The sequence below is a fragment of the Bufo gargarizans genome, chromosome 9 (assembly GCF_014858855.1).
Source record: "Bufo gargarizans isolate SCDJY-AF-19 chromosome 9, ASM1485885v1, whole genome shotgun sequence".
NCBI classification, from domain to species: domain Eukaryota; kingdom Metazoa; phylum Chordata; class Amphibia; order Anura; family Bufonidae; genus Bufo; species Bufo gargarizans.
In genome coordinates this window covers 123,477,713-123,490,412 of record NC_058088.1, presented here as the reverse complement: position 1 = coordinate 123,490,412, position 12,700 = coordinate 123,477,713, and positions in this window count along the sequence as shown.

The window sequence follows — 12,700 nt, the reverse complement described above, 5'->3', positions numbered from 1 at the left end:
TGCATTAAAAAATAAATAAAATAATTTTGACTGTAATAGATTGAATAGCAGTTAGTTGTCTGCAAGCGTGTGTGTCAGGACTACAGCGTCTACTCTGCCAACTACTGCCAGTGCACAGTGCCACTCATATCTGGTGTCATAGTAGCTTGCACGCATAGTATAACTAAACTAATCTAAAAAAAATGACAGGCATGGGCAGGCCACCCCGAAGGGGTCGTCGTGGTCGTGGTGCTGTGATTCCCTTTGGCCCTAGAATAATGCCCAGTGTTCAGAGGCCTCATACCCTGAAATTGAAAAGTTCTGAGGACATAGTTGACTGGCTAACACAGGACACCAAATCTTCTACAGCTTCCGCTCTGAACATTGACGACCATCCTCCTCCAGCTCAGCTTCGGGCACCTCTCAAGTTTCCACTCGCCCGCCTGCCGCACCACCAACACTAGCACCACATCTGTTTGGCCTCTTTCACACGGGCGTCTTATTTTTGGCCCGGATAAGAGGCGGGTGCGTTGCGGGAAAATGCGCGATTTTTCCACGCGAGTGCAAAACATTGTAATGCGTTTTGCACTCACGTGAGAAAAATCGCGCATGTTTGGTACCCAAACCCGAACTTCTTCACAGAAGTTCGGACTTGGGATTGATGTTCTGAAGATTGTATTATTTTCCCTTATAACATGGTTATAAGGTAAAATAATAGCATTCTGAATACAGAATGCATAGTATAATAGTGCTGGAGGGGTTAAAAAAATAAAATAAAAAATTAACTCACCTTCTCCTCTTGATCGCGTAGTTCCCGGTCTCTTTACTTCTTGAATGATGAGCTGTGGGCTAAATGACCTTTGGTGACGTCAGATCACATGCTCCAATCACATGGTGATCTGACGTCACCACAGGTCATTTAGCCCACAGCTCATCATTCAAGAAGTAAAGAGACCGGGAACTACGCGATCAAAAGGAGAAGGTGAGTTAACTTTTTTTTTTTTTTTTTTTAACCCCTCCAGCACTATTATACTATGCGTTCTGTATTCAGAATGCTATTATTTTCCCTTATAACCATGTTTCCCATAAGGGAAAATAATACAGTGAATAGACTGTCACCTAGCAACCATGCGTGAAAATTGCACCGCATCCGCACTTCCTTGCGGATGCTATGCGATTTTCACGCACCCCATTCACTTCTATGGGGCCTGCGTCGCGTGAAAATCGCACAATATAGAGCATGCTGCGATTTTCACTCAACGCACAAGTGATGCGTGAAAATCAACGCTCATGTGCACAGCCCCATAGAAATGAATGGGTCAGGATTCAGTGCGGGTGCAATACGTTCACCGCACGCATCGCACCCGCACGGAATACTCGCCCATGTGAAAGGGGCCTTTCGCTTGATCTGTCGGAGGAGTTATTTACACATCAGTTGGAAGAAATGAGTTATGCACAACCATTATTGCCAGAGGATGTAGATAACAGGGATATGTCTCAGTCAGGCAGCATTACACACATGGACGTACGGTGTGATGATGATGATGTTGTACCCGCTGCTGCTTCCTTTGCTGAGTTGTCAGATACAAGTGAAGTGGTTGATGATGACAATGTGTCCGTGGATGTCACGTGGGTGCCCGCTCGAAGAGAAGAAGAATAGGGGGAAAGTTCAGATGGGGAGACAGAGAGGAGGAGGAGGCGAGTTGCAAGCATGGGGAGGTCATCACAAGGAGCTAGTGGCACAGTCAGACAGCATGTATTAGCCCCCGGGGTCAGCCAGTCAACACGCCAATCAATGCATGCTGTTGCCACCACCAGAATGCCGTCATTGCAAAGCTTAGCAGTGTGGCATTTTTTGTGTGTGTCTGCCTCTGATAACAGCGATGCCATTTGCAACCAGTGCCAAAAGAAACTGAGTTGCGGGAAGTCCAACACCCACCTAGCTTTGCGAAGGCAGATGATCTCACATCACAAACGCCTATGGGATCAACACATGAGTACAAGCAGCACACAAACTCAAAGCCACCATCCTCCTCCTGGTCCAGCATCTTCAGCCACGTCAACCACTGCTGTCCTCCTTGCCCCCTCTCAACCACCCGCCACTCCGCCTCTCGCCTTGAGCAGTTCCTGCTCATCTGCCCACAGTCAGGTGTCTGTCAAAGACATGCTTGAGCGTAAGAAGACAATGTCACAGAGTCACCCCCTTGCCCGGAGTCTGACAGCTGTCTTGTCGGAACTCTTAGCCTGCCAGCTTTTACCATACAAGCTGTTGGAGTCTGAGGCCTTCAAAAAAATTGGTAGCTATTGGGACACCGCAGTGGAAGGTACCCGGCCGAAATTTCTTTTCACAAAAGGCAATCCCCAACCTGTACTCTATTGTGCAAAAGGAAGTCATGGCAAGTCTGGCACACAGTGTTGGGGCAAGGGTCCATCTGAACACTGATACCTGGTCTGCAAAGCACGGTCAGCGCAGTTATATCACCTACACTGCGCATTGGGTGAACCTGCTGACGGCTGCCAAGCATGGAATGCGTGGCTCCGCAGAAGAGTTGGTGACACTGCCACGACTTGCAGGCAGGCCTGCTGTCACCTCCTCTACTCCTCCTACTCCATCCTCTTCGCTAACCTCCTTGGCTGAGTCCTCTTTTGCTGCTGCGTCTTGCTTTACATCAGCTGCACCCCCCCAGCTCCCCAGGGGCTATTCCACATCCCGGATACGACAGTGTCACGCCGTGTTGGGTTGACTTGCCTGAAAGCAAAGAGTCACACCGGATCAGCACTCCTGTCCGCCCTGAACGCACAGGTGGATCAGTGGCTGACTCCGCACCAACTGGAGATCGGCAAAGTGGTGTGTGACAATGGAAGCAATTTGTTGGCGGCATTGAATTTGGGCAAGTTGACACATGTGCCGTGCATGGCACATGTGTGTAATATGATCGTACAACACTTTGTGCATAAGTACCCAGACTTACAGGACGTCCTCAAGCAGACCAGGAAGGTGTGTGGCCATTTCAGGCGTTCCTACACGGCCATGGCGCACTTTTCAGATATTCAGCGGCGAAACAACATGCCAGTGAGGCGCTTGATTTGCTACAGCCCGACACATTGGAATTCAACACTCCTAATGTTCGACCGCCTGCTTCAACAAGTAAAAGCCATCAACAAGTATTTGTATGACTGGGGTGCTAGGAAAGCCTCTGCGGAGCTGGGATTTTTTTTGCCACGTTACTGGATGCTCATGCGCAATGCCTGTAGGCTCATGCATCCTTTTGAGGAGGTGACAAACCTAGTCAGTCGCACTGAAGGCACCATCAGCGACATCATCCCATTTGTTTTCTTCCTGGAGCGTGCCCTGCGAATAGTGCTGGATCAGGCCGTAGATGAGCGTTAAGTGGAAGAGTTGTGGTCACCATCACCACCAGAAACAGCCTTATCAGCATTGCTTGCTGGACCTGCGGCAACGCTGGAGGAGGAGTGTGAGGAGGAGGAGTCAGAGGAGGAATGTGCCTTTAAAGGGGGAGGAAGACCAACCACAGCAGGCATCCCAGGGTGCTCGTTGTTGTCACCTATCTGGTACCCGTGGTGTTGTATGTGGCTGGGGGGAAGAACAGACCTTCAGTGAGATCAGTGAGGACGAGGAACGGGACATGAGTAGCTTGGCATCCAACCTTGTGCAAATGGGGTCTTTCATGCTGTCGTGCCTGTTGAGGGACCCTTGTATAAAAAGGCCGAAGGAGAACGACCTGTACTGGGTGGCCACGCTACTAGACCCCCGGTATAAGCAGAAAGTGGCTGAAATGTTACCGAATTACCAGAAGTCGGAAAGGATGCAGCAGTTCCAAAATAAATTTAAAAGTATGCTTTACACAGCGTATAAGGGTGATGTCACAGCACAACGGGAATCTAACAGGGGAAGAGGTGAACGTAATCCTCCTCCTACCACGACCACGCCAGCAAGGACAGGACGCTTTACAGACGTGTTGTTAATGGAGGACATGCAAAGCTTTTTAAGTCCTACGCATCGCCACAGCCCTTCGGGGTCCACCCTTAGACAATGACTCGACCGACAGGTAGCAGACTACCTTGCCTTAACTGCAGATATCGACACTCTGAGGAGCGATTAACCCCTTGACTACTGGGTGTGCAGGCTTGAACTGTGGCCTGAGCTATCCCAATTTGCGATAGAACTTCTGGCCTGCCCCGCTTCAAGTGTCCTGTCAGAAAGGACCTTCACTGCAGCAGGAGGTATTGTCAATGAGAAGAGAAGTCGCCTAGGTCAAAAAAGTCTAGATTACCTCACCTTTATTAAGATGAATGAGGCATGGATCCAGAAGAGACTGACAGAGGGCAATACATTCAACTAAAAAAGGCATGATGAGATGAGCTGCCTTGGGCTAAAAATGATCCACACGCTGCTGTATTTTATCTCTGCATGCTGGATGACTTGCGTAACTTATCCACCATCAACTAGGGTTCAAGCCACAATGTTTTAGTGCACTTTCTGCCTGGAACACATCGATTTTTCTCTCCGCTGCTACAATACCTAATTTTTCAGGCATGTGTACATGCCTAATTTTTCTGGCCTCTGGTGCTGCACTGTGGCTGCAAAAACAAAACAAAATAAAAAAGGCACATACATGTTTCAATTCCCCTTTGTGATCGTTACCTTGTTGTGGTGAAGGGGCTTGCGTATCACAATAAAGCGACCACCTCTATGAGTCTGTTGGCAATGGCAATGTTGGCACACCCCAGATGATACGGTTGTTGCTTCATTATGAACAGACCAAAAGCGATCGGCTGGATAATTTTGCATAGAAAAAACAATTTTCTTTGTGATCATCTAAGGTGATCATTAAAACCTACTAGGCCAACAATGGGCCCACACTGCAGAATCATTGTTTTCTGGGTCACTTAACTGTCACTGAACTACCTCAGCACGACCATAGGCTTTGAAAAAAAAACATCACCTGCAATCTCCCAAACGTGCGCACGAGCACAGTCATCACTACACCAAGATTGACGCATAGAGGAATAAAATTTATGTCATGAGTGTGTCAACTATTGACAACTCTTTGCGGTTGTCTAAAATCAAAGTAGTACACTTAACACTATTGTATAGTACTACTTAACACTATTGACAACTCTTTGCGGTTGTCTAAAATCTATTCCATACACGTCCCCTGATAGGGGACGTAACAGGGATTAAACTGATAGGAATAGTACTACTTAACACACCACTCATATCTGGTGGCACAGTACATTGCACGGCGCACGCACAGTGCCCCAAATTGGAAGTAGGAGGACCAACCAAGCATCTTTTTCCATCTCCCGATTCCTAAAATCTATTCCATAGACCGGCCCCTGATAGGGGAAGTAACAGGGATTAAACTGATAGGAATAGTACTACTTAACACACCTCTCATATCTGGTGGCACAGCACATTCCACGGCGCACGCACAGTGCCCCAAATTGGCAATAGGAGGACCAACCAAGCATCTTTTTCCATCTCCCGGTTCCTAAAATCTATTCCATAGACCGGCCCCTGATAGGCACGTAACAGGGATTAAACTGATAGGAATAGTACTACTTAAACACACCACTCATATCAGTGCCCCAAATTAGAAGTGAGAGGACCGACCAAGCATGTTTTTCCATCTCCCGATTCCTAAAATCTATTCCATACACCGGCCCCTGATAGGGGACAAAACAGAGATTAAACTGTTAAAAACAGATTTTTTTTTTAATAAAAGAAAAAAAAAAAGAGGACAGCCTCTGCGGAGCTGGGTATTTTTGGGCCGCGTTACTGAACGCTCATGCACAATGGCTGTAGGCTCATGCTTCCTTTTGCGGAGGTGACAAACCTGGTCAGTCAAACCCAAGGCAATATCATCGACCTCATCCCATATGCGTTTTTTCTGGAGCGTGCCCTGCGAAGAGTGCTGGGTCAGGCCGTAGATGAGCATGAAGAGGAAGAGTTGTGGTCACCATCACCACCAGAAGCAGCCTTGTCGTTGGCGATTGCTGGACCTGCGGCAACGCAGAGAGAGGAGTCTGAAGAAGAGGAGTCAGAGGAGGAAGATGGCTTTAAGGAGGTGAAAGACCAACCACAGCAGGCGTCCCAGGGGGCTTGTTGTCACCTTTCGGGGACCCTTGGTGTTCTACGTTGCTGGGTGGAGGAAGAGACCTTCAATGATGTCAGTGAGGACAACGAACTGGACATGGCAAGCTTGGTATCCAACCTTGTGCAAATGGGGAGTTTGCGGTTGTGCAAAAGGACTGTTTGCAGTTTTTGCGGTTGTTTGCGGTGCGTTAAACGGGGAGTTTAGTCTGTCAGAGTTTGGTCTGTCACTGTAAAGCGGGCGTAACCCTTGCACTACCTGATCGATACAACATCATACCTGATCGTATACACACACTAGATGTTTTAAAGCACGTTATTCCAAACAATTTAGGAATGTTAGGTGATTTATGCCCTTTATGGATTAAAACCCGACTCTGCACCAACTACATAATTTTCCATAGGAGTATTGCCATGGATCTCCCTCCGGCATGCCACAGTCCAGGTGTTAGTCCCCTTGAAACAACTTTTCCATCACTATTGTAGCCAGAAAGAGTCCCTGTGGGTTTTAAAATTTGCCTCCCTATTAAAGCCAATGGCAGTTCGCCCGGTTTGCCCGTTCACGAAAATTTGCGTTCTCCGTTCGCGAACAGAAAATTTTATGTTTGTGACATCTCTAGTCAATACTACTGGGATAACCTTTTGGGTGAAAAAAAAAGAGAAGGACAAGCTGTAAGATTATGCAAATTGAGGAAGTAGCGGGTGTTGCTAATGCAGTGACTCAGTGGGTCACTGCTAAAGAGTTAATTTACTGCTAAAAAGGTTACTAAATTTTTTAATGTAATTGATTCTTAGAGCAAAATATGGGTAAAAAAGTTTAGTTATCTGGCCCTACTCAGCAGGAGGAGGGGTGGCCCTGTTCCCTCTGATTTAACCGCTTCCCGACCGCCTAACGCAGGGATGCGTCCTGCGGGCGGTCGGGTTGTTCCTCATTGACGCGCCGGCAACGCGCTGCTCGGAAGTTATACTACAGCCTGCCAGCGATGATCATTCGCTGGCAGGCTGTAGATGTTAAAATAATGCATCAGAAAGGTATATTAAACACTGTTTTGTTAACAGCATCTAATATACCTGCTACCTGGTCCTCTGGTGGTCTATTTTCCTTGGATCGACCACCAGAGAACACAGACAGCTCTGTAAGTAGTACCAAACACCACACACACATTACACCCCCCCTGTCACTTATTAGCCCCTTATTAACCCCTGAACACCCCATATAGACCCCCTGATCACCCCCTGTCATTGATCAACCCCCTGTAAGGCTCCATTCAAATGTCCGTATGTGTTTTGCGGATCCTTGAATCCGCTGATCCGAGGATCCGCAAAACACGGACACCGGCAATGTGCTTTCCGGATTTTGCGGACAAGAATTGGACATGTTCTATAGGCTCTACAAAAAACGCAGTGTTCGCCCGATCAGGCCTGATCTTGTGTGCACATTTGCGTTCAGTCCGCCCCACCGCAGTGACCGAATTTTTTTACTTCTGATTACTGCAAAAACACCGTAAAATCGCTGTGGCGCTATAAAGATCACTTTAGAGGGGCATGGCGAGTTCATAGAAGATATTTTTTAGATATTTTTTTTTCTTACAAAGTCTCATATTCCACTAACTTGTGAAAAAAAAAAAATATCTTACATGAACTCACCATACCCCTCACGGAATCCAAAATGCCCTGTGAAACCCTAAAAGTACTCATTTGAATTTGAGCCCCTTTGCGCATCTTGGCTGCAAAAAAGTGTCACTCATGTGGTATCGTCAAACTCAGGAGAAGTAGCGCAATGTGTTTTGGGGTGTATTTTTACATATACCCATGCTGGGTGAGAGAAATATCTCAGTAAATTGACAAGAAATATCTCTGTAAAAGACAACTTTTCCAATTTTTTTATACAAAGTTGTAATTTTACAGAGATATTTATCTCACCCAGCAAGGGTATATGTAAAAATACACCCCAAACCACATTGCGCTACTTCTTCTGAGTACGGCGATACCACATGTGTGACACTTTTTTGTAGCCTAGGTGCACAAAGGGGCCCAAATTCCAATGAGAACCTTTTAGGAGGGCATTTTTAGACATTTGGATTCCAGACTTCTCAAGCTTTAGGGCCCCTAAAATGCCAGGGCAGTATAAATACCCCACATGTGACCCCATTTTGGAAAGAAGACACCCCAAGGTATTCCGCGAGGGGCATGGCGAGTTCATGTAAAAAAATATTTTATGTCACAAGTTAGTGGAATATGAGACTTTGTAAGAAAAAAAATATATATCATTTTCCGCTAACTTGTGATAAAAAAAAATAAACTTCTATGAACTCGCCATGCCCCTCACAGAATACCTTGGGGTGTTTTCTTTCCAAAATAGCGTCACATGTGGGGTATTTATACTGCCCTGGCATTTTAGGGGCCCTAAAGCGTGAGAAGTAGTTTGGAATCCAAATGCCTAAAAATGCCCTCCTAAAAGGTACTCATTGGAATGTGGACCCCTTTGCGCACCTAGGCTGCAAAAAAGTGTCACACATATGGTATTGCCGTACTCAGAAGAAGTAGGGCAATGTGGTTTGGGGTGTATTTTTACATATACCCATGCTAGGTGAGAGAAATATCTCTAAAATTACAACTTTGTATAAAAAATTTGAAAAGTTGTCTTTTACAGAGATATTTCTCTCACCCAGCATGGGTATATGTAACAATACACATTTTTTGCAGCCTAGGTGCGCAAAGGGGTCCAAATTCCAATGAGTGCTTTTAGGATTTCACAGGGCATTTTTACGCATTTGTATTCCAAACTACTTCTCACCCTTTAAGTCCCCTAAAATGCCAGGGCAGTATAAATGCCCCACAAGTGACCCCATTTTGGAAAGAAGACACCCCGAGGGGCATAGCGAGTTCATGTAAAATTTTATTTTTTGTCACAAGTTAGTTGAATATGAGGCTTTGTAAGAAAAGAAAAAAATTCAATTTCCGCTAACTTGTGACAAAAAATTAAAATATGTCCATGAACTCACTATTCCCATCAGCGAATACCTTAGGGTGTCCACTTTCTGAAATGGGGTCATTTTTGGGGTGTTTATACTGTCTGGGCATTGTAGAACCTCAGGAAACATGACAGGTGCTCAGAAAGTCAAAGTGCGTAAATTGATTTTTTTGCACCATAGTTTGTAAACGCTATAACTTTTACCCAAACCAATAAATATACACTTATTGCATATTATTTTTATCAAAGACATATAGAACAATAAATTTAGAGGTAGCAAACAGCGTCTACACAAACTACCAGAAGGCGTTTGCAGAACACTGGGCTACAAGCCAGACTTCCAGCTACAACTGTTCTATTGACCTCATACCTCCACTCTCAAAAGCTATCATGATGCTCATCAAGGTAGCAATGGATGATACAATAGAGGTCTATCCTCTTCAACGATGAGTCTCGGCTTTGACTTGGATGTAATGATAGCCGGAGATTGGCCTGGAAACCACAAGGACGAAGTAATGAAGAGGCCACCACAAAGAAATGTTATAGTATTCTGGGATTGTGGTGTGGACTAGCATAATGTACGGTAGGTAGCTAGACCCACTGAATAGCTATAGAGGTTGCAACAGTCGAAACTGCACCTGGTCCCTAAGCTAAGGGGGCCCTGCGGGTGCCAGGGGTGCACCGCCTATTTATGTTTTGCCATCCTTAGGATGGGAATACAACTAGGTACTGCGGCAGGAGCATGGGAGCGATATCTTCTTGCACTGCCATTACCTTTTAGGCTCCAGGCCCAGTCAGAGAGCAGCACAGGGGAAGAGGCACTATGGTGACATTGGTAGTGGGGAGAGCCCTATGGGGGCATCTACTGGGGACACTATAGTGACATTGAGGGTGGGGAGAGCACTATGGGACTATCTACTGGAGGCACTATGGGAACATTGTGGGGGAGAGCACTATGGGGGCATCTACTGGAGGCACTATGGGGACATGGTGTGGGGAATGCACTATGGAGGCATCTACTTGGGGCACTATGGTGACATGACATTGGGGATGGGAATAGCACTGTGGAGGCATATAATGGGGGCATTATAGTGACATTGGTGGTGGGAAGAGCACTATGGGGACATTGTGGGGGATAGCACTATTAGGCAGGCACACATAAGGGGGGGTGGGGGAATGTTCTTGGACTGAAATGCATTATGGGGGGCACTATGGAGATATTGACTCTACTAGGGCCATTAAGTGGGAGCATTTTTTGTACATGTTAAGGGGACACTTTGTGCACTGGCACACTTTAAAAGGAAGCATCTTTTGCTCTGTCATGCATTTGTAAGGGGATATTTTTTTGTGCTGGTATACATTATAAGGAGGTACTGTACATTTGGTGGTGGCGCACATTAGAAGGGGGTATTTTGTGTACTGGCGCACACTATAAGGGAGTATTTTTTGTGCAAGTGCTCATTGTCAAGGGGTATTTGCACTGGTGCACATTATATGGATGTATTGTTGTACATGTGCACATTTTAAGGAATATTATTACTACTGGAGAACTATGTGGAACATGATTACTAGTATATGCACAGTGGGGGCAATTATTACTATTGGGGCACTTTTAACACTAAGTGCACTCTGATAGATAACACCGCACAACTATGATTTTGCTACTGAGAGAAAAACATGTGATTTATACTAAAATTAGCGTGCTGATTCCAAATATGAACTTGGAATTTGCCTGACATGTCTAGATTTTAAGTTATACGTGCAAATTATTCAGTTATAATATTAATGCACTATATTGGAAATATTCCAATGGACATCTCCAGACCTGTCCGGGCGCACTCAGGCTGATGTCAGCAGTCTGATAAAGTGATCTGTTATAGTGCTATCAGTTTTGAAACTTAAGATGGATAAAAGCAAATGTGTTAACGATCCAGACAATTTCTGCCACATATGTGTCAAATACACTACTTATGAATTGAAACAGACGGTTCTGATCCTGAAAAAGAAGATGTTGATTGTCACAATGTATTTCCTGATCCAGAGCAACTGCTGAGCCAATCTGATTTAGATGATCTGGCAAGAGATCTGTCGTCATTATCTAAAGAAAAGTCATTATCTAAAGAAAAGTCAGTACTACTAGCTTCTAGACTTCAGGAATGGGATTTGCTACAACGAGGCAGCACAACTTAATACTTTCGTCATCGACACACCAAGTTAGCTGGCATACTATGCAGTGGAAAGCGATGTCTGTTTCTGTACTGATGTAAATGGTGTTATGATGGAGTTAGATGGTATAAATGTTCCCGATAAATGGAGGCTATTCATGGACTCTAGCAAAACAAGTTTGAAAGCTATCTTGTTGCACAATGGTAACAAAAAAAAGCATCTGTTTCATTGGCTCATGCGGTTGGAATGAAAGAGACCCATTCTTCTATGGAGTTAATTTTGAAAATGATCAAATACCTGAAAGAGGTAGCACTGCTTCTTAGCCTACAGTTAGGGTACACAAAGCATATGTGTTTCTTGTGCCTATGGAACAGTCGTGATGACAACAATCATTAGAAAATGAGACAGTGGCCTCTCAGAGTCTAGCACACAGTTGGTCAATACAATGTACAACACAAATCACTGGTCGATCCACTTCAAGTTTATCTTCCACCACTTCACATTAAACTTGGTTTAATGAAAAATTTTGCAATTGCACTTGATCGTAATGGCAATGGTTTCCAGTATTTGAAGGAGAAGTTTAGCACACTGAAAACTGATGCTAAAAAGAAAGGCCAGAATTTTTATTGGCCCCAAAATTAACAAACTAATGCATGATGACACATTCAGAACAAAACTCAACCCTCAGGAACTTGCAGCTTGGGATGCATTTGTGCTAGTAGTGCAGAACTTCCTTGGGAACAGATGAGCTGAAAACTATGCTGAATTAGTAGACAACATGCTTACAGCATGTGAACAACTTGGCTGCCAAATGTCATTGAAAGTGCATTTCTTACATTCCCATCTTGACTTTTTCCCACCCAATTTGGGATACACGTACGTCATGAACATGGAGAGCGGTTCCATAAAGATATTTATGCAATGGATAACAGGTATCAAGGCCGTTGGAATCCCACCATGATGGGGGACTACTGCTGGTTTTTGCAACGGGAAAATAGGACAGTTCACAAACGCTGATTGAAGCACTTTTAACAGTATTGGGCCTTGCTCAATCAAGGCTTTTAAACTGAAAAACTAGACTTTTAGAAATTTTGCTATTCCAGTACATTTTCATACACTGTTTACTACGCAAACTTTGATGTAGATCAGGTAATTGCTGGAGTAAAACTCGTTCTGTTCAAAATTATTCAATGCTTTCCAAGTGCTTAATTCATTTAGGCATACTTATGCATAGCAAAATTTTGTGACATGTTACAATAATTCTGACTTCGGATTTGTAATCCACACACTCAATTTAGTATAGGACAAATGTTTTTTGCCCAGTAGCAGACAAAAAGTTTTTTGTTTTTTTGTTGTTGCGTGGTGTAATTATTACTATTGGTTTGACTTTTGGGAGCACAGTATCAGCTTAACACAAATATTTTGGAGGACATTAGGTTTACACTATTAGTGTCAGGGACACT